This window comes from Geotrypetes seraphini, chromosome 7, assembly GCF_902459505.1.
Source record: "Geotrypetes seraphini chromosome 7, aGeoSer1.1, whole genome shotgun sequence".
NCBI lineage: Eukaryota > Metazoa > Chordata > Amphibia > Gymnophiona > Dermophiidae > Geotrypetes > Geotrypetes seraphini.
Window position 1 is genome coordinate 58439571 of NC_047090.1, and position 22622 is coordinate 58462192.

The 22622-nt window shown below is 44.3% G+C and overlaps 1 protein-coding gene across 3 annotated transcripts in view; it reads left to right on the forward strand.

Annotated features, from left to right (window-relative positions):
• Positions 1 to 22622, forward strand: part of KIAA0930 (KIAA0930 ortholog) — a 218875-nt gene that overhangs the window by 55341 nt on the left and 140912 nt on the right. The gene's annotated exons all lie outside the window — the stretch shown is intronic.

Sequence of the window (22622 nt, forward strand, 5' to 3'; positions counted from 1 at the left end):
AGAGTAAATAGTGGAGTGCCACAGGGGTCTGTATTGGAACTGGTGCTATTTATCTTATTTATAAATGATCTGGAAATTGGAACGACAAGTGAGATGATTAAATTTGCAGATAACACTAAATTGTTAAAAGTTGTTAAATTGCATATGGATTGTGTAGACCTTAGGAAATATGCTTTGTATTTCACATATGCTGGAAACATATTTTTATGGGAGTGAGATAGATGACAGGAACTTATGGGAGACTTTTACAGGTTGTGAGACCTATTCCTGCATTTGGGAGTGAGATAGATGACAGGAACCTATGGGAGACTTTTACAGGTTGTGAGACCTATTCCTGCATTTTGTTGGAGTTGCTGAAGTCACGGACTTCTACAAACTGGTTTCAGTTCAGATGCTGAGGTGCTAATGTGTGGCATGTGAGTGTGAAGATTTCTTGCTATGAAGTTTCTCAAGGACACCAACCAGTGCTGGAAAGGCAATGAGCTATTTGACAGTGCTGAAAGAAAATGCAAGTCAGCAGGACACTCCATCCGGGAAGGCTGAGCGACCAAGTAGCAGATGAAATTTAATGTGGACAAATGTAAAGTGATGCACATTGGGAAGAATAACCTGAATCACAGTTATCGTATGCTAGAGTCCACCTTGGGGGTTAGCGCCCAAGAAAAGGATCTGGGTGTCGTCATAGACAATACGATGAAACCTTCTGCCCAAGGTGTGGCGATGGCCAAAGAGCAAACAGGATCCTAGGAATTATTAAGAAAGGGATAGTTAACAAGACTAAGAATGTTTTATAATGCCCCTGTATCGCTCCATGGTGTGACCTCATCTGGAGTATTGCATTCAGTTCTGGTCTCCTTTTCTCATGAAAGATACAATGGCACTAGAAAAGGATCAAACTAAAGAAGAGAGACTAAGATGATAAAGCGGCATAGAACTTCTCTCAAAAGAGGAAAGACTAAAAAGGTTAGGACTCTTCAGCTTGGAAAAGAGATAGTTGAGGGGAGATATGACTGAAGTCTACAAAATCCTGAGTGGATCGATTTTTCACTCCATCAAAAATTGCAAAGACTAGGAGACACTTAATGAAGTTACAGGGACATACTTTTAAAACTAATAAGAGGAAATATTTTTTCATTTGGAGAATAGTTAAGCTCTGGAACATGTTGCCAGAAGTTGTGGTAAGAGTGGATAGCGTAGCTGGTTTTAAGAAAGGTTTGGACAATTTCCTGGAGGAAAAGTCCATAGTCAAAGTCCATTGCCCTGGATCGGTAGCATGGATTATCCCAGGACAAGCAGGCAGCATATTCTCACACATGGATGACGTCGCTGATGAAGCCCCTGCACGGACCACTTCAAAAGTGCATCGCCACTTTAAGTCTTTGGAAAGTTCTTGGTAGCCTGCACCGTGCATGCGTGAGTGCCTTCCCGCCCAATATAGGCGCGCGATCCTCAGTTTCTTAGTTTTCAACGGCCGTTGAAAATATTTTTGCCTTCTCGCTCGCACGTTTGTGACTTTTTAGTCATTTTCGTGTTTCTTTTTCCTTCCTCGTGGGTTTTTGGCCAGGCGGGGCCTGTTCGTCCTTGGCCACCGAATTTAATTTGGCTGAGGCAGTGTCCCGTCGATGTCATGCCTGCTGATGGGATTCAAGAAGTGCGATCGCTGTGCTCGGCCCATCTCTGTGACTGACACATCTCCAGTGTTTGGGGCCAGAGCACTGTCCCGAGACCTGTACTCGTTCTTCACTGCAGAAAAGAACTTTGAAAAACCGCGTTCTACAACAGCAGCGACTGTTCATTTTCACTATGCAAGGGGAACCGACATCGCTACTGACACCAGCGGCGCCGACTAAGATGACACCACGCATATTGACACCAGTAGAGACACCTCCGGTGTCGTACCAACCAGTGAGTAAGCCAGCTAAGAAGCCTTCCCTTACTCCATCTGGGACTCTGGTCAAAATGGCATTGAGTCAAGTCATGCCAATCTCCAAGAAGTCCCGTAAGCACCCGATCTCGGTGAGTGCCTTGACATTGGCCTCCTCATTGCCGGACCGGAGTGTGGCACCAGTGATACCGGCTAAAAAGCAAACGGTGCTGGTACTCTCCCTAAAGCAAAAGATTGATAATTTGCTTCAGGAGAAATTGGGTGAGCATTTTCACATGTTGGTACTGACACAGCTTATTCCTATGTCGACACCGACTCTCCCAGTGCCGGTCCAGTCTGAACAATTCACGACCCCAACCACACCGTTAACTAATGCTCCACTGGTGCCGAGACCATCGACACGGGAGTGTGTGGACCCGTCTCCACGGCACCAGTTGTCTCTTGTAAGATGAAACACCTTGAGCCTTTGACACAGAGTCTTCAGCATCGTCCTTATTCCATTAAGGACTGAGAGAAGGACATTAGCAAGCCAGGTGAAGTGGGATACATCCCTGTAAGTCCTGACATTAGCAAGCCAGGTGAAGGGGGATGGGATAAAGACAAAGATCACTTTTCTCTTTACAGAAAAACTGCCCTCACCCCCTGCAACTGACATCTACCTTATCTATCTCTGCAGATGATAGAAACAGTAGATTAACTGTGGAAAGATATTTCACCATTGACTAAAGAGCATGCAAAGATGGAGAAATACGCTGTTTTATGAGTTCAATTAGCTACTGTAGAAGTAAAACTAGAGAAAAAGCAACAGGTCCTGAGGCTGTGGGCTAGCTGTGGTTTTACACCAAGGCCCACCCAGCCAGATACCATAAAGAGATAAACAGACCATGGTCAGAAGACAGAATTCTAAGAAGAAAGAATTCATAAGAAATATCATCTAATAGAAAGTATCAGAGATGTTTAAAGTTGGGAGGGGGGCTTGTGCTCGGAAATACTAATATGGTGGGGAAACAGGCATTTCAGGGAATAAGGTAGGTCTTACGGAAAACAGGGCGAACATATAACATGACGCAGGTCAACCAGCCAATAAAGGAAGGTAACTAGGCAGTAGTGCATAGGTAAATAACCAATAAGGATGTATCATGTGATATAGACCAACGTGGTGTTGGCCACTAAGAAATGTATAAAAACCAGGCCTTTAGAAGGGAGAGGTCAGAACAGACATCAGAGGACCTCTAGGCCTAGAGATCACCTTCTATTACACTATATGCTAAATGATTTATTCCTGTGAGCTGTTATTGATTGGCTAAATAAATATATACTTATTGAAACCAGTATATAGCGTTCGAGGTCTCATTACCGAGGTAGGCCTGGACAGCTGTCTACATCAGGACTCAGATTTATTGGGAGACACTGAGCAGGAACCACTCTCTTCTGATGATGAGGATTCTGCTAGTTCAGATTCACCTCAGCGTTCTTCTCAAGGACCTGCTGCCTTTTCTGAGAGGTCCACTTTTTCCAGATTTCTACGGCAAATGTCTGAGAACTTTCCATTCCACTTGAGGCGGACTCCAAGCATAGTAAGTAGTTCTTGGAGGCTCTAGACCAGGGGTGCCCACACTTTTTGGGCTTGCGAGCTACTTTTAAAATGACCAAGTCAAAATGATCTACTAACAATAAAATTTAAAAAACACAAAGTATACTGTACGCAGAGAAAATGTTAATTATCATTTATAATCTGCGGGTTTTTAAAGGCAGATGACTTTATGCAATGTCACCTCAGGAACAACTATACAAAAATAGACAAATATACCTCCTCCCTTTTTATTAAACCGCGGTAGCGGTTTTTAGTGCAGGAAGCTGCGCTGAATGCCCTGCGCTGCTCTCGATGCTTATAGGCTCCCTGTGCTAAAAAACGCTATTGCGGTTTAGTAAAAGGGGGCCATATATAAATTTTAGGTTTATTAGGTTTTTTTGTTTTTTTTTATATACCGCCTATCAAGGTTGTCTACGCGATTTTACAATCAGGTACTCGAGTATTTTTCCCTCTTTGTCCCGATGGGCTAACAATCTATCTAACTGAGGAGTAGTGGCTCGTGGCCAGCAGGGGGTGATGTGTATGGGACGGTAATGGAATGGATGTCAGAACATGATTGTGCAATATTTTTTTGTGGAGTCTTTCTACAAAAACGCCTGTTTTTCGTATGATTCTTGGTAATTCTAGTTAGATACATCTGTGTCAGTTAGGGACACGCCCAAATAGAAGCGTACGAAAAACGGGTGAATAAAAATCTGAATAATATGTAACTAAAGCCAGAAAAACACACTACAGATTAAAATAAGGGAAAGAATGGTGGTGTTTTATGTATTTTGCTGTTGGGTCAGATCAGAAAGGAAACCAAAGGAATTCATTTTGAGTTCTCTGTCTTTGCCATATTTTCTGTCCTTCGGAATCCATTTTGTGTGTCCAGGTCTTTGTTCTCAGCATCGTGGTGTTAATTAATACCACATGTGCTGTAGACTGGCTAGGAAGATAACGTGTCCTAAATTAAGATATAAAATGCATTAAGTATGAATGGCCGAGTTATGAATGAATGGGGGCCCCTGGAGTGATTTGTATATGACTGTGTGTTGAACAAAGGAATGAGTTTTGAAAAACATAATTGTATATATCTTTGCAACCTAAAGAAATCCTAAAACAACATCTGGAAGTAATTAAGTCAGAGACTCTTGCTTTTTGTGTGTGAGCCTGTCAGCTCAGGCTGCTCCTCCTCCTCCTGTAGGCTAAGGCTATATCATTTGAACCTGTCAGATTATTTTCTTTTCCTCCAAGGCTTAGAACTTTTCAGCATCTTTTTAACAAATAATTTCTCTTAATATTTATATTCAGAAACGACTATAAACAAACAAATGTACTGTTCTAAAACTTTGTCTAACTTTTAAACGTGGAGGAATTTTTCTTTATCCAACTTTAAGACCACCCATAGAATTGTTATTGGTTGTTATGATGATGATGTCACGAAAAGCCAAAAGTATATAATAGAATGAAATGAGATAGAAAAACGAGATCGTTATGAGAAGGCCAGCATTTGGCAACTATGGCGATCTCCCATTAGCGCAACTATTAAGCAATTATGCTTGATTCTTTTGATCTCATAATGGAAAAATAGAAACAATAATTCAATAAATCTTAATTATAATTTTGAAAACCTTGCGCTGGTGTCATTTTGCATGTTTCATTATTTTTCAAACCGTAAGCTTTCAAAGAGGCGTCGATGTCCCTTGCTCACTAACACATTTTGATTACTAATTTGAAAATAAAATCATTTTTCCTAACTTTGTTTGGTGATTTCATGAGTCTCTGGATGTACTTTATTCTTCTGACTAAGCATCCAATATTTCTTCCCTTCTTTCAGCCTGCTGTATGCTTCCAGACCTCATTCCCTCCGCCAACTTTTTCTTCCTCTCTCCCTGCCCCCTCCCCTTTCTTTCTTTCTTTCTGACTCCCTGCCCCCTTTCTTTTTGTCTGTCTTTCTATCTCCATGTCCCCTTTTTTTCTGTCTTCCTGTCCCCCCTTTCTTTCTTTCTGTCTCCCTGCCCTTCTTTCTTTCTGTCTGTCTTTCTCCATGCCCCTTTTCTTTCTTTTTCCCTTCTTTATTTCTGTCTCCCTGCTTCCCCTTCTTTCTGTCTCCCTGCCTGCTCCCAAGCCACTGCCGCCGCCATCGGGGAACAGGCCTCCAAACTACCACCACCACCATCAGGGAACAGGCATCCAAATCACCGCCGTCCCAAACTCTCCCTGCTTCCCCACACAGAAGCGTCGGGCTGACCTGATTTTCTCTCCCCGATGTCATTTCTGAAGTCGGAGAGGAAGTTCCGGGCCAGCCAGGCAGCCAGGCGATTGGCTAGCCCTGAACTTTCTCTCCAAAGTCAGAATTGACGTTGGGTGGGGGAAGTTGGTCGGCTCAGCGCTTCTGAGTCATGAAGCAAGTAGAATGTGAAGGCAACGCGATCGAATCGTGTTGCCTTCGTGATCTTCCGGTTGATCGTGATCGATCTTTTTGGCACCCCTGCTCTAGACTATGACCAATTGCCAAAAGAACTACTGAAGCTTCTACTTGATGACATTTTGCGTGAAACTTTTTACAAAAATCTAGAAACCCCAACAAATTTTTAGATTGAATCAGATTGGGCAGACTAGATGGACCATTTGGGTCTTTATCTGTTGTCATATACTATGTCTACCCTATTGCAGATTTCGGTATTATCAAACAGCCTTTCAGCAACATAGCTTAAAAAGTTTTAAAAGAATCAGCCTAACAATGGAACTCTGCGGCACACCACTGGTAACATCCCTTTCCTCAGAGTGAGCTCCATTTACCACTACAGTATATCTCTCTGCGAATTTGTGGTTCATGATTTGCAGACTCAGTCATTCGCAGTTTTTTCTGATCTCCTCTTCTGGAACCCGCATATACTGTCCAATTGTATTAGCTTAATGAGAAGGAAATCTAGGAAGGAGGCTTAGAACACAGCTATGGACCCTGCTGGATTCTGTCTGCTTAGAGAGGCTTGCTTTTAAACAGCTATTCAGAGCTGCTCTGACCCCCTGATCTGCAAGCGCCACCGCCCTCATTGGCACTAGCAATACCTGCCGTGTCCGATACCCACTTCTAAACTGCATCCAGTATTCGTGGTTTTTTGAAGTTCGTGGGTGCTCCTGGAATGCCGGCCACTTTGGCCCTGCTGATGCACAGATTTCTTGCCACCAGTCACTCTCACTCTTGAGGGCTTACCAGGAGTTAGGTTTATGCCCGTATTCTTCCTCCCAAGGGTTACTCTTGAGTTCCAGTTCCCTGGGACTCTGTAGTATGCTGTACACTTTTCCTTTGGAGAGCCTTGAATAGGGTCTACTAGCTTCCTTAGGGTGAGAAGATGCCAACTCTGTCAAAGACCCCCTGGAGTCTTATGACACCCTATGACTTCCATCTCCCTTTCTGGGTCTTTCACCAGTCCTTAGGGTCTCTTACTGGCTTCAGAGTCCTTTTATCTCTGTAGTAAGTACATATGCAAATAACTATGTGAATCAGGTACTTCAAAATGTAAATCGGTCCATTCTATCTTCTGAGCTTTTTTCTGGGCTTGGCTTGAAAGGATAAGGGATATCTTGGTCCTACTACCACCCTCCTAGTCTCTCTATGCTGACTAGTACTTCCCAAACAGGATTGCAATCCCAGCAATCATTTCCCTCTTCCCAGGGGCTGCTCTGCAAGGGGTTGAGGAGACCCCTTGATCCTTGTTCCTGGGATGAAATGTACAACCTGTCATACCCAGTCAGTCACTTTGTGGTCCATACCAAGGGTACTCAGTCATCTAGGTGGTACCATATCATGGGCTTTGCTAAAATATAAATACTCTACCAACTAGCACTCTCCTTTGATCCATCTCTTTGGTCACCCTGTCAAAGAAATTTAATCAAATTTGTATTACAAGGCTTGTCTCAAATGAAACTACATTATCTTGGGTCCTGTAATACACTGGGTTCCAGAAACTTCACTATTTCTGTTTTCAAAGCCTTCCTATTAATTTATTTACCACACACCTATAATTTCCAACCTCTTCCTTACCTTACTATCTTTGTACTAAAAGATCATTTTTGACATTTAAGACGTCATTTTACTATCTTTGTGCTGAGTGTTCACTCTTGGACACTTAGATACTATTACAGGCCAGTGTTCTTCACCCAGCTAATTTAAAGGACCACCACTGCTCAAACATTTTTTTTTAAACCCTCTCACCGGCTTGGGGATTCCCTGGGCTGACTCTGCACAGCCTGAAGAACCGCCGGAAGTTCAGTGTTCAGTGCCTGCAAGTGACTTGAACCCAGGGTTCATTAACAGTAACACTGTGTGTGCCAGCTTCCTTTATTCCCCTCTGAAACCGGAAGTTACGTCCCAAGGTGGGGAAGGGAAGAGAAGGGAAGCCAGAACACACAGTGTTACCGTTAGAGCCCTGGAGTATGGGTTTAATTATCTACAGGCTCCAGGGCAGGAGATAGGGCAGGGAGGGAAGCTTACAACTAGCTGCTCTTACTTGCTTCAGGCCTTCCTCACTGCTGGGTCCTGCCTACTTTCTGTTTCTGCAAAGGCAGGACCCGGCAGTGAGGAAGGCCAGAAGTAAGCAACAGCAGCAAGTCGCTTCCCTATCTCCCACCTTAGCCTGTAGTAAATTGTGAATGCTGCACTGTGGGGGAGAGAAATGCTGCTGCTGCTGCTGCACTGCGGAGGGGGGGGAAGGGAGAGAAATGCTGCTGCTGCACTGCAGGGGGGAGAGAGAAATGCTGCTGCACCCAATGGGGAGGAGAGAAATGCTGCTGCACCCAATTGGGGAGATAGAGGAAGGGGGGAGAAGGAAGACCAGGGAATTGGGTGGAAAGAGAGAACAAAAGGAACGGAAACGAAGATCGGCATCTACTACCAACCCCCAGTGCAGTCCGAAGAAATTGATGGAGAAATGACGGATGAGATTAAACGTAACTGCAAGGGAGGCAACACAGTTATCATGGATGACTTCTTCAGTTATCCGGGGATAGACTGGAACCTAGGCACCTCCGGCTGCAGTAGGGAGACCAAGTTCCTGGATGCTGTAGGCGATTGCTTCCTGGAACAACTTGTCTAGGAAAATACGAGAGGAAATGCAATTTTGGACTTAATTCTAAATGGACTATGAGGATCAGTATAAGGTGTAGAAGTAAAAGGGACACTAGGAATCAGTGATCACAATATGATCCACTTCAACCTGGACACGGGCAAAACATCAATCCAGAACGACAGCCACGGCACTGAACTTCCGAAAAGGGAATTACAAAGGGATGAGACTCATTGTGGGGAAGAAAATTAAGAAGAGGTTAAGCACTGTAAAAACGCTAGAGCAAGCATGGTCCCTTTTTAAGGACACAGTCACCGAGGCGCAAAATCTATATATACTGCATATCAAAAAGGGATCCAAGAGGAAAAAGAACAAGGAACTGGCGTGGCTTACTGTAGTGGTGAAGGAAGCGATCAGAGATAAGAAGACTTCGTTTAAGGAATGGAAAAGGTAAAAAACGGATGAAAACTGGAAAAAGCACAAACAACATCAAAGCAGGTGCCATAAGGCGTTAAGAAGGGCCAAAAGAGACTACGAGGAAAAAATAGCCAAGGAAGCAAAAAGCTTCAAGCCATTCTTTCGATATATTAAGAGGAAACGACCTGCGAAGGAAGCGGTGTGGGTGTTGGATGACCATGGAATAAAGGGAGTGCTAAAGGAGGACAAAGCCATTGCCGACAAACTTAACACATTTTTTGCGTCTGTATTTACCGAAGAGAATATATACAACATAACGGAAGCCGATAGGCTATACGCAGGAAACGAAGACTGGAAACTGAAAAGGTTGATGGTCAGTCTAGAAGAGGAATGCAGGCAGATTGATAGGCTTAAAAATGATAAATCCCCGGAACTGGATGGCATCCATCCAAGGGTAATCAAGGAACTGAAAGGGCTGTAGCTGAACTGCTTCAACTAATAGCCAATCTGTCAATCAAATCAGGAAGGATTCCGGAAGACTGGAAAGTGGTGAATGTTACACTGATCTTCAAGAAAGGTTTGAGGGGTGATCCGGGAAACTACAGACTGGTGAGTCTGACCTCGGTACCGGGAAAAATGGTAGAGGCGCTGATAAAGGACCGCATCATTGATCACTTTAGAAACATAGAAAATGACGGCAGAAAAGGGCCACGGCCCATCTAGTCTGCCCACACTAATGACCCACGCCATAACTTCCTCGATGAAGAGATCCCACATGCCAATCCCATCTTTTCTTAAAATCTGGCACGCTGCTGGCCTCAATTACATAAGAACATAAGAATTTGCCTCCGCTGGGTCAGACCAGAGGTCCATCGCGCCCAGCAGTCCGCTCCCGCGGCGGCCCATCAGGTCCATGACCTGTAAAGTGATCTTTTGTCAAGAACCTGTTCTTCCCTAATCCTTTATATCCTTCAAACACATTTTCTTTTTTTATCTATACCCTTTCTTTCTCCTTTATCTGTAACCTTCAATCCCCTTATCCTTCAGGAATTTATCTAGTTCCTCTTTGAAACCCCATAATGTAGTCTGACCTATTACACCCTCCGGAAGCGCATTCCAGGTATCCACCACTCTCTGTGTGAAGAAGAATTTCCTAGCATTGGTTCTAAACCTGTCCCCTTTCAATTTCTCCGGATGTCCTCTTGTTCTTGTAGTTCCCAGTATGCTGAAGAACCTGTCCCTCTCCACCCTTTCTATGCCTTTCATAATCTTGTAAGTCTCTATCATGTCTCCTCTGAGTCTCCGCTTCTCCAGGGAGAAGAGCCCAAGTTTCTCTAACCTCTCAGCTTATGAAAGATTTTCCATACCCTTTATCATTCGTGTGGCTCTTTTCTGGACCCTCTCAAGTATTGCCATGTCCTTCTTAAGGTACGGTGACCAATATTGGACACAGTACTCCAGATGCGGGCGCACCATCACCCGATACAGCGGCAGGATAACTTCCTTCATTCTGGATGTATTACCCTTCTTGATAATACCCAACATTCTGTTTGCTTTCTTAGAGGCCGCTGCGCATTGCGCCGTCGGTTTCATTGTTGTATTCACCAACACTCCCAAGTCCTTTTCAAGGTTGCTTTCCCTCAGTACCAAACCCCTCATTGTGTAGCTGAACGGGTTCTTTTTCCCTATATGCATGACCTTCCATTTCTCCACATTGAATTTCATCTGCCATTTATTCGCCCACTCCTCCAGTTTTGGTCAGATCCCTTTGAAGTTCTTCACATTCCCCTACAGTTTGGACCCTGCTACAGAGTTTGGTGTCATCTGCAAATTTTATAACTTCACACTTTGTCCCTGTTTCCAGGTCATTAATAAATACATTGAACAGCAGCGGCCCAAGTACCGACCCCTGCGGGACACTGCTTGTGACCCTTCTCCAGCCTGAGTAGTGACCCTTCACTGCAACCCGCTGCTTCCTGCCTGCCAACCAATGTTTAACCCATCTATATACGTCCCCTTCTACCCCGTGGTTCCACAGTTTCTTAAGTAGCCGCTCATGTGGACCTTGTCAAAGGCCTTTTGGAAGTCAAGATATATGATGTCTATGGGATCCCCTTTGTCCATATGGCTGTTTATCCCTTCAAAGAAGTAAAGCAAGTTCGTTTGGCACGATCTTCCTTTGCAGAAGCCATGTTGACTCGTTTTCATTAGCCTATTTTTTTCTATGTGCTCACAGATGCTGTCTTTTATCAGTGCTTCTACCATCTTGCCCGGTAGTGGTCAAACTCACCGGTCTGTAGTTTCCCGGGTCACCTCTCGATCCCTTTTTAAAGATAGGTGTGACATTTGCTATTTTCCAGTCCTCCAGTATCATTCCTGTTTTCAGGGATAGGTTGCAAACTTTTTGGAGTATTTCCGCTATTTCGGTTTTCAGTTCTTTTAATACCCTTGGGTGGATTCTGTCCGGGCCCGGGGATTTGTCAGTTTTCAGTCTGTCTATCTGTTGGAGGACATCTTCGAGACTTACCTCTGTTGTTGATAGTTTTTCTTCCGGTTCTCCGTTGAAGATTTTTTCGGGTTTCGGTACATTGGATATGTCCTCGCTTGTAAAGACTGACGAGAAGAACATGTTTAATCTGTCAGCCACCTCTTTTTCCCCCCTTATCGCTCCTTTTTTGTCTGCATGCACCGGTTGTTTCCCTTTAACATATCTGAAGAACGATTTGAAATTCTTCCTTCCCCGGCCAGTCTCTCTTCGTATTCTCTCTTCGCTCTCCTAACCACTCGATCACATTCTTTTTGACATTTCCTGTGCTCTTTCCCATTTTCCTCGGTTTTGTCCTTTTTCCACTTCCGGAATGATTTTTTCTTGTCCTTTTATCACTTTCTTTACTTCCTTGGTTAGCTACACCGGGTCCTTTGTTTGATTCTTTTTGCACCCTTTTCTAAATCTGGGGACGTACAGATTTTGTGCTTCTTGTACCGTGTCCTTGAATAGGGACCAGGCTTCCTCCACGGTCTGTTTTTCTTGAGCTTTTCTTGAGTTTCCTTCTCACCATTTCTCTCATAGCATCGTAGTTCCCTTTCTTGAAGTTGAGCGTTGTCGCTGTGGTTCTTTTCCCTTTTGATGTTCTTACTTTTAGTTTGTACTAGATCATGTTGTGATCACTGTTTCCTAGTGGTCCTAGTACTTTTACTCCCTTTGCAGGTCCCCCCAGCCTGTTGAGTAGTAGGTCGAGAGTGGCATTCCCTCTCGTTGGTTCCTTAACGAGTTGTTCCATGAAGCAGTCCTGCACGGCCTCTAGGAATTCCGTTTCCCTCTCGTTGTTTGAGTTTCCAATGTTCCAGTCTATCCCGGGGAAATTAAAGTCCTCCATTACTATGATGTTTCCGTTCTTGCATTCCCGTCTTAATTCTGCTTCCAGTTCTTTGTCTTTTGCTTCTGTTTGTCCAGGTGGACGATAGTACAGTCCCAATTTTATGTCAGGTCCATTTCTTCCTGGCAATTTAACCCATAGTGATTCTAATCCGTCCGTCTCTGCTGCCGTATCCACTATGGTCGAGTGTATGGTGTCCCTTATGTATAATGCTATTCCTCTGCCCTTCTTGTGCGTCCTGTCTTTTCTATAGAGTTTGTACCCTGACAGTATTATGTCCCATTTGTTTTCCTCGTTCCACCATGTTTCCATGATTCCAATGATATCTAGGTCCTCTTTTTTGGCCGTGGCTTCCAGTTCTCTCATTTTGTTCCTTAGGCTCCTTGCATTTGTGTACAAGCAGTTTAGGTCCTGGTTTATTCCCTTCTCTGTTGTTTTTCTCTGTGATTCGTGCCTCTTGTCATCCCTTTTTTGTGCTGCTAGTCCCTGAGTTTTGTTAATTTGATCCTCTTTCTCTTGTGCACCTTTTTTTGTCCGTAACTTGTTTCCTCAAATTCTCCTGCTCCTCTAACTCTTGTTGTTTACCCTTGTTTTTGTTTGCCAATTTCTCATGTTCCTTGAACTCCTGTTGGTTGCCTTTTGTTTCTACCCAGCATTTTTCCCGCTCAGTATCTTCTTTGGATACTCTCGCCCGAACCATCGACGTCAGGTCGACTATCGGGTTTCCCCTTGTTATTAGTTTAAAGCCTGTTCTATTCCTCTCTTGACGTTGCTTGCTAGAAGTCTTGTTCCTGCCGTGCTCAGGTGTAGTCTGTCCCTCCTGAAGAGCTTGTTCTTCCCCCAAAACGCCGTCCAGTTCCTCACAAAGTGAAATCCCTCCTCTTCGCACCATCTCCGCAGCCATGCATTTATTGCTTGTAGTTCCATCTGCCTCTTCTCATCTGTCCTCGGTACTGGCAGGATCTCCGAGAATGCTATCTTCTGTGTCCTCAGCTTCAGTTTTCCTTCACAGGCTCTTGAACTGTTCAGTTAGTGCATTCCTGCTGTAGCTTCTCCTGTAGACATCGTTTGTCCCAACGTGAATTATCACTGCCATCTCTTCCGTCTCCGCTCCTTCCAGGATCCTTTCAATTCTGTCAGTGATGTCCTTCGTTCTTGCTCCTGGTAGGCAGGTGACTAGCCAGTCTTCTCTCCCTCCTGCTACGTGACTGTCCTCTTCTCTCAGGATTGAGTCTCCCACTATGATCGCAGATTTCCCCTTTTTCAGCTTCCTTACTGGTCGCAAGTCCGTATCTTCTGTGTGATTTCTTTCTTCCCCTTCATGGTTCCGGTGAGTTCTCCCCTCCTCTTCTTGCATGATTCTTCCATGAGCTCCTTCATCCATGGTGTCTGTTGATTCATGTCTTCTATTTCGTGTGGTGCAGCTTCCTCGTTCCAGCGCTGCTGCTGATTTTGTTCTTCCACCTTCCTGTAGGCCTCCTCGATGAACTTCTCGAGCTGTTCGAGCTCCCTTACCTGTTCCTCGATGTGGCTCCCACCTGTGAGGTCTTCAGCTGTCCTGAAGGGGTCTTCCAAGGTGTGCAGTCCTTCCAGTTCCTGAATCCTGCACTGTAGTCGACCGACTTCTTTCTTCAGGCTGTCCAGTTCCTGGCACCGACTGCATATGTACGCTTGCCTCCCCGAGGGGAGGTAGTCGTACATATGACACTCTGTGCAGTACACTGGGAAGCTTCTCTGGGTTCCTGCTGCTTCCATCTCTGCTTCTCTTCAATTCAATTTACCAGGTGCCTTTTACTCTTGCTTGTGTGTGCTCTCTCTTATACTTACCTATTTCGTTTGTCGCTTTCTTTTTGCCTGTGAGTAAGTGCTGTTCTCTCTTGGGCCTACCTCTTTCTTGTCCCCGGAGCCTGTTTCTCTGTTTGCCTTGTGTGTGTGCTCCTTGTCTGTATGTGCTTCTTGTCTGTTACTTCCCTTTGTTTGTAAGCAAGTGTTGTCCTCCCTTTGGTCCTTCCCCTTCCTTGTCCCCGGAGCCTAGTGTCTCTCTATCCTTCTTTGCCTTGTGTGTGAGCTCTCCTTGCGCATGTGCCCTCTTGCTCTTTACCTTTCTGTACTTCGCTGTGTTCTTGGGTCCTGGGCTGTATTTGTTCCCTTCTTAAGGCTCCTTCGTGAAGGCGATCTCGCTAAGGTGAGCGTCTTTGCCGCTCGCCTTCGCTGCGTGCTGAATGGCTGTGCGCCGTTGGCTTCTCCCCTTTTAAGGGGGAGTTCGGGTGATGACTCGGCCGACGAGGTGAGGATGGGCGGAGCTTCCTCTCTCCGCTGCCCCTACTTCCTGCTCTTGCTATCAGCTCTTTTCTGGTCTTCGCTTCCCTCCTTCCTTCTCCTGCTGCCTACTCCCTGCTCCTACAAACTCTTCTCCTTTAGCTGCCTGTTCGCTCTCTCACCCGAAACCAGGCACCTCGCATGCTGTTGGCTCCTCCCCTTTTAAGGGGGAGTTCGGGTGATGACACGGCCGACGAGTGGAAGATTATTCCAGTGATCAACCACCCTTTCGGTGAAGAAATATTTTCTGATGTCGCCATGAAATTTCCCTCCCCTGATTTTCAACGGATGCCCTCTTGTTGCCATGAGTCCTTTAAGAAAAAAGAGATCTTCTTCCACCTCAATACAGCCTGTGACATATTTGAACGTCTCTATCATGTCTCCCCTCTCTCTGCATTCCTCGAGTGAGTATAGCTGCAACTTACCCAGCCGTTCCTCATACGGGAGATCCTTGACTCCTGAGACCATCCTGGTGGCCATTCGCTGAACCGACTCAACTCTCAGCATGTTTTTTTGATAATTTGGCCTCCAGAATTGTACACAATATTTCAGATATAGTCTCACCATGGATCTGTATAATGGCATTATGACCTCGGGCTTACGGCTGACAAAGCTTCTACAGATACAACCCATGATTTGTCTGGCCTTGGATGAAACTTTCTCCACTTGATTGGCAGTCTTCATGTCTTCGCTAATGATCACCCCCAAGTCACATTTTGCTACAGTCCTTGCTAGGATCTCACCATTTAGGGTGTAAGTCCTGCATGGATTTTTGCCGCCAAGGTGCATGACCTTGCATTGTTTGGCATTGAAACTTAGTTGCCAAGTCTTTGACCAATGTTCCACCAGGAGTAGGTCCTGTGTCATACTGTCGGGCATTGAGCTTTTGTTGGGCACTGTGCTTTTGCCTACTATGTTGCATAGTTTGGCGTCATCGGCGAATAATGTAATTTTACCTCGAAGCCCTTTGCCAAGTCTCTTACGAAGATGTTAAATAGGATCAGGCCCAAGACCGAACCCTGCGGTACTCCGCTGATCATCTCCATCGTATCGGAGAGGGTACCGTTTACCACTACCCTCTGAAGTCTACTCCTAAGCCAGTCCTTAACCCATGCAGTTAATGTTTCACCTAATCCCATCGAACTCATCTTGTTCAATAATCTGCGGTGTGGGACGCTATCAAACGCTTTGCTGAAGTCCAAGTATACGACATCCAGGGACTCCCCTATATCCAGCTTTCTTGTTACCCAGTCGAAGAAGCTGATCAGATTTGATTGGCAGGACCTTCCCTTCGTAAAACCATGTTGATGGGGATCTCGTAGATTCTCCTCGTTCAGGCTTGCATCTAATTGGCGTTTGATTAGTGTTTCTATAAGTTTACTCACTATCGATGTGAGACTCACCGGTCTGTAATTCGCAGCCTCCGTCTTGCATCCTTTTTGTGGAGTGGAATGACGTTAGCCGTTTTCCAGTCAAACGGGACTCTTCCTGTACCTAGGGAAAGATTGAAGAGCGCGGATAACGGCTCCTCCAGGATGTCACTCAACTCCCTGAGCACCCTGGGGTGTAGTTTGTCTGGTCCCATAGCTTTGTTCACCTTGAGTCTCGATAGCTCATAGTAGACACTGCTGGGCGTAAACTCGAAATTTCGAAACGGGTCTTCCGAGCTTTCCCTTGTCTGCAGCTGAGGGCTGGATCCCGGCGCCTCGCAAGTGAAGACTGAGCAGAAGTATTCATTTAAAAGTTTGGCTTTATCGGAGTCCGATTCTACATAGTTCCCGTCAGGTTTCCTAAGGCGTACTATCCCATCTGTGTTTTTCTGTCACTAATATACCTGAAGAAGGATTTATCGCCCTTCTTGATGTTCTTTGCTAGATTCTCCTCCATTCCGAGTTTGGCCTCTGTTTTGACTGCTTTAGACTTGGCCAGATAGTCTTCCTTAGATTCTTGCTTCCCTGATTGTTTGTAGAAGATAAACGCTCTCTTCTTCTTTTTTATGAGGTCTGAGATCTCCGCAGAGAACCACTGTGATCTATTGTTTCTTCGCCGTTTACTTACTGATTTTATGTAGCGGTTGGTTGCTTTGTGTATGGTTGATTTCAGAGTTGACCACATTACCTCTACATTATCTGTTTTGGCTTGGTTTTGCAGTGCCCGATGGACGAAATCTCCCATGCTTTTGAAGTTTGTGCCCTTAAAGTAGAGAACTTAGGTTGATGTGTTTGACTTAGTGAACCCTTTCCTGAGGTTGAACCATATATTGTGGTCACTGGAGGCCAACGTATCGCCTACCGAGACCTCTGTGATACTTTCTCCATTGGTGAGTATCAGGTCCAGTATCGCCCGGTCCCTAGTGGGCTCTAATACCATTTGTCTGAGTCTTGCTCCCTTTATAGAGGTTAATAGCTTCCTGCTGCTGCTGGTCGTAGTGGAAAGTTTGTTCCAATCCACATCAGGCTTATTGAAGTCTCCTAGCAATACTGTGTCTCCATGCAAAGTGATATTCTCTATGTCTTCGACTAATTCTAAATCTATGTCCTCCTGTTGTCTTGGAAGTCTGTATACTACGCCAAAATACAGGCATTTGTCTTTCCCCTAGCCAAATTCACCAAGAGGGATTCCCCGGTGTACTTGACATATACGATTTTGGTCCAACAAATCTGGCTCCAAAGAGTAGAGCTCTGTCAGCTCATTCATTGTAAAATGCCGCTCAATTTGCTGTTGATCAATCACTCAAAAGGATAGCGATTGTTTGGCTACCTGGCGATCATAGATCTTTTCTTCCATCGTTCCCTGTGCCAAGAATCTGTACACAAAGACAGGCTTATACTGCCCAAAGTGATAAATCCTGAAGATACTCTGAATGTCATAAGAGGGATTCAAAGATGACAACACGATTAGCAGCCACAAGATTAATTCCCAGGGATCCTGCCTTAGTGGAAATAATAAACAAACGGCCTCTTACATTTGTTTCATCATTGAAGTCCTCTGCTCATCTTTTCCTGGTCTGTGCATTGGTAGAGCCATCTAATCTATAGTAATCAATATTTCTAAACCATTTTCCTTCACCTTTATAAATAGATGGTTTATCTTCTGATTTTGCTTTATTTGCCAGTTCTAGGAAGTCTTCTATTAAATCTAGTGATATCAGCGATTGGCTAAAGACTAGAACTTTATTTCCCAGTTCTTCTGCCATACGAAGAATTTCAAAGAGGAGAGTCATTTTCCCAGAATGTTCCAGCACTTCAGCATCTTTGCACCAGTCTGGAGCTGGACTGCTGGGGTTAGATGACGATGCAGTTTCTTCTGTTTTTACATCAGGAGTGCTGTTTGAAATTTCTTCAATATTTCCATCACACCTCCTCTAGACCTAGAATTCCAGACTTTGATCACTTCAACATCATTATCACTATCACTTTCACTGGAATCAGAATCTCTCTTCCTTTTTTTCCCTTTGGAGGTTTTTTTTCTTGGATTCTTCTTCAGAGCTTAAACTCATTGATATTTCCTCAGAATCTGGAGCTATGAACTCATCCATACTGTCTTCATCAAAGTAACCCTTGTTTTCTTTGCTAATATAGTTCAGCTGTAAACACCAAGGGTGAGTCCAGATTCTGCTCAGCATCTGGAAGTCCTGGAAAAGCTTGGCTCCAGCCTTATCTCTTCCACCTTCACTGTTCCCACTTAAACCTGTTAAGTTATCCAAGTATTACCGATACAGCTTGCACTGAATTGAAGTCATTCTCACAGCTAGAACATACTCATATTGACGGACACAATCTGATGAGGACCAGCCAGCACTGCTTCAGCAAAGGAAGATCTTGCTTGATGAACTTGCTGCACTTCTTCAAGGTAGTAAACAGGCAGATAGACAAGGGTGACCCAGTCGACATTGTATATCTGGATTTTCAGAAGGTATTTGGCAAAGTTCCGCATGAATGACTACTTTGAAAAATTGTGAGCCATGGAATCGAGGGTAAAATACTCACATGGATTAAAAACTGGCAGGCAGATAGGAAACAGAGAGTGGGGGTAAATAGACAATACTTGGACTGGAAAAGCATCATGAGTGGAGTGCCGCAAGGTTTGGTGCTTGGACCCATGCTCTTCAACATATTTATAAATGACCTGGAAATTGGTATAACAAGTGAGGTGATTAAATTTGTAGACAATACAAAGTTATTCAGAGTAGTGAAGACGCAGGAGGATTGCAAAGACCTACAATGTGACATAAACACACTCAAGAAATGGGCCGCGACATGGCAAATGAGGTTTAACGTGGATAAGTGTAAGGTAATGCATGTCGGTAACATAAATCTTATACATGAATATAGGATGTCCGGGCAGTACTTGGAGAGACCCCCCCAGGAAAGAGACTTGGGAGTACTGGTCGACAAATCAATGAAGCCGTCCGCGCAATGTGCAGCGGCATTGAAAAGGACGAACAGAATCCTAGGAATGATTAAGAAGGGGATTACGAACAGATCGGAGAAGGTTATCATGCCGCTGTACCGGGCCATGGTACACCCTCACCTGGAATACTGTGTCCAGCACTAGTCGCTGTACATGAAAAATGAACACAGTACTACTCGAAAGGGTCCAGAGAAGAGCGACTAAAATGGTTAAGGGGCTGGAGGAGTTGCCGTACAGTGAAAGATTAGAGAAACTGGGCCTCTTCTCCCTTGAAAAGAGGAGACTGAGAGGGGACATGATTGAAACATTCAAGATAATGAAGGGAATAGACTTAGTGGATAAAGACAGGTTGTTCACCCTCTCCAAAGTAGAGAGAATGAGAGGACACTCACTAAAGTTAAAAGTGGATAGATTCTGTACAAACGTAAGGAAGTTCTTCTTCACCCAGAGAATGGTAGAAAACTGGAACGCTCTTCCAGAGACTGTTATAGGGGAAAACACCCTCCAGGGATTCAAGACAAAGTTAGACAAGTTCCTGCTGAACCAGAACGTATGCAGGTAAGGCAAGTCTCAAGGCACTGGTCTTTGATCTAAGGGCCACCGTGTGAGCGGACTGCTGAGCATGATGGACCGCTGGGCATGATGGACCACTGGTCTGACCCAGTAACGGCAATTCTTATGTTCTTATGAGATACCAGACCATGGAGGGGAAGGGAGAAATGTCAGGGTATATGGGGGGGAAGAGACAGATGCCAGACCAGGGGAAAGGAAGAAAGGAAGGAGAGGAGATGCCAGATAATGGAGGGGGAATGGAAGGAGAGGAGAGAGATGCCAGGGAAGGAGATAGAGATGGCAGACCATGGGGTGGAGTGGTAAGGAAGTAAAGAAAGGAGAAGAGAGATGCCAGAGCATAGGGGAGGGGGTGGAGACATAAAAATGGAGAGGAGGTGAAGCTGAGATAAATCATGTACAAAGGAGAGAAAGAGTACAGGATATACAGTTTATTGAAGGGCCATAAAAAAAAGGAAAGATGCCTTATGGAAGAGAGAGAGGGCAGACACTGGATGATAAGGGCAAAGAGGGTGGACAGTGGATGGAAGGGTCAGAAAGAGGGGGGACAGTAGATGGAAGGGGTAGAGAGGGCAGAGGCTGGGTGGAAGGGGCAAAGAGAAAGGGCAGATGTTGCATGGAAGGGAGAGAGGACAAACGCTGTATAGAAAGAAGAGAGCGAAGAGAAGATGATTGAAGCAGAAATGACAAAAGGTAGAAAGAAATGTTGTTTTTTTTTGCTTTACGTAGAATCAAGTTTATAAATAGGAAATGGAAATAAGTCTTTTTTTTTGGGGGGGGGGAATAAACCCCTTTCCTCAGGTCAGGACAGGATAGTACAGTATACTGCTGTTATGGTGTCTTGAAGAAAGATTTGGCCTCTGAAAGCTAATTGAAAAATGGATTAGTCCAATAAAATGGTATTTTCTTATTTCTCGTTATTTGTTTTATTTGTATTTGTTAACTTGTAAAGTGGTGATTGTTATGTATCAGTTTTTTTTCAAATTTACATCTATTGTCTTTATATTTTGCACAGTATTAGGGAACATAGTCTGTTATTGAGAAAGACATTGGGGAAGCCACTGCTTGCCCTGTATTGGTAGCATGGAATATTGCTAGACCTTGGGTTTTGAACAGGTATTAGTGACCTGGATTGGCCACCGTGAGAACGGGCTACTGGGCTTGATGGATCATTGGTCTGACCCAGTAAGGCTATTCTTATGTACTGTTTCTGTGGTGTTGCATTGTATGCAGAGTCTGGTTTCTTGGAGTTTCAGTTTAACTTTTGTCTCCATATTTCTATTCTTAGTTTGTGATTATTCCATATTGGGCAAGGATGTTTCTGTTTTCTTTGTGTATGAAAAGGACATGGTTTTCTGTTAGCATTGACTGTACAAGATCAATTGACTGTGCAGGATCTGGCTTGTTTAGTTTTACAATGCATCTGTTGGTGTTCTAGTGCTCACTGCAGTGTTTAAGATGCTACCTTTTCCTAGGTGAACCCTTGTTGTGTTACTCGTGGATTATTACTAAAAATAACTTTTTTACATAGAGGAGGAGTTTTAAAAAAAATGATCAGCACTGGCTGTCATATACTAGGTACGCTACTGGATTTAATGACCCTATTCGAACCACCAAATTTCCTTGTCCCGCCCCACCCAGCTACTTTTTCATGCCACCCGGCTAGAAAAAATTTTTGGGGAGAACACTGCAGGCATTTATCTTTCTCTGGAATTTTGCTTATAATTCAATAGGCGTGTGCAGAAATCAAGTATGCTTAATTTTTACCCCAACCTTATACATTTTTATCCCTTCCCTTTCCTGTTTTTATTGTAACCAACCCAATCTTCTCTTTTCCTTATGTTTCTAAATTTGTTGTTCATAATTTTGTTAATTTGTTGTCATAATTTGTTAATTTTGTCATAATTTTGTTAATTTGTTTGTTTGTCCCCCTCCCTTAAATTTTTTTTTAAAAAATATATACAGTATGGGGCTAATAATCGAAAGAGAAAAACGTCCAAAAACTGGCCTAAGTCGGCACTTGGACAAACATTGTCAAAATACGTCCAAGTGCCGATAATAAAAATAGGTTTTGGACGTATTTCTAAACGACCTAGGCCTTCATAGTGCTGCTGAATGACCAAAGCTAAACGGGGCGTTTCAGAAGGAGTGTCGAGGGTGGGAGTTGGGCGGGATGTGGGCTGGCTTAGACTTAGCCCAGGAGCAACGGAACTTGGACATTATGACTTAGACCATGTAAAACATGGTCTAAGTCACAAAATCCCACCTAAAGTCACAAGATAAGCACTGCAAACACATAAAACAGACCCCCACACACTACCCCAGTGATCACTGACCCCCCCCTAAAAATATTAATCACACCTTTAAAATCTAGCCTCCAGACCATCATCACCTGGCAGCCTAGCATAGGAAAGCCTAGTCCAGCTTAAGCCATCTTGAGGGTGGGTTAGGGACTCGTGGAGAGGAGGACCCATGCCCATAAGCCCCTGTAATCACTGTATTGATACTTAAACATGTGCACTCCCCTATACACCCCCAAAACCCTTTTTGTACTGGCATACAAGTGGCTCCTGCAGCCATAAGGTCTGTTAGGGTGGTAGATAAGTGGGTCTAGGGATTCTGGAGGTGGTTTGGGGGGCTCACCATGACTTATAAGGGAGCTGTAGTGAGGAGAAGACATGGCACCCTTTTTGTGAAGTTCACAGCAGTGCCCTGTAAGGTACCCCACTATTTAGGTGCCATGTCTAGGTGTCAGTCCATCACTTTGCAGACCCCTCTCATGTCCAAAAGAGCTTGTTCTAGGCATTTTTGACTTGGACGAAAAGTTGGACAAAAATGTGGTATAAAGATGGAGATTTAGCGACTTGGACAATCAGTTCGGCAGGACGTATAATTAGACAATTTTCGAAACAAAAAAAATTTTGGACGTATTTTTCGAAAATGTGTTCTAGGCTGTTTATTTTACTTTGGACGACTTGCGACTTAGACGAAAACAG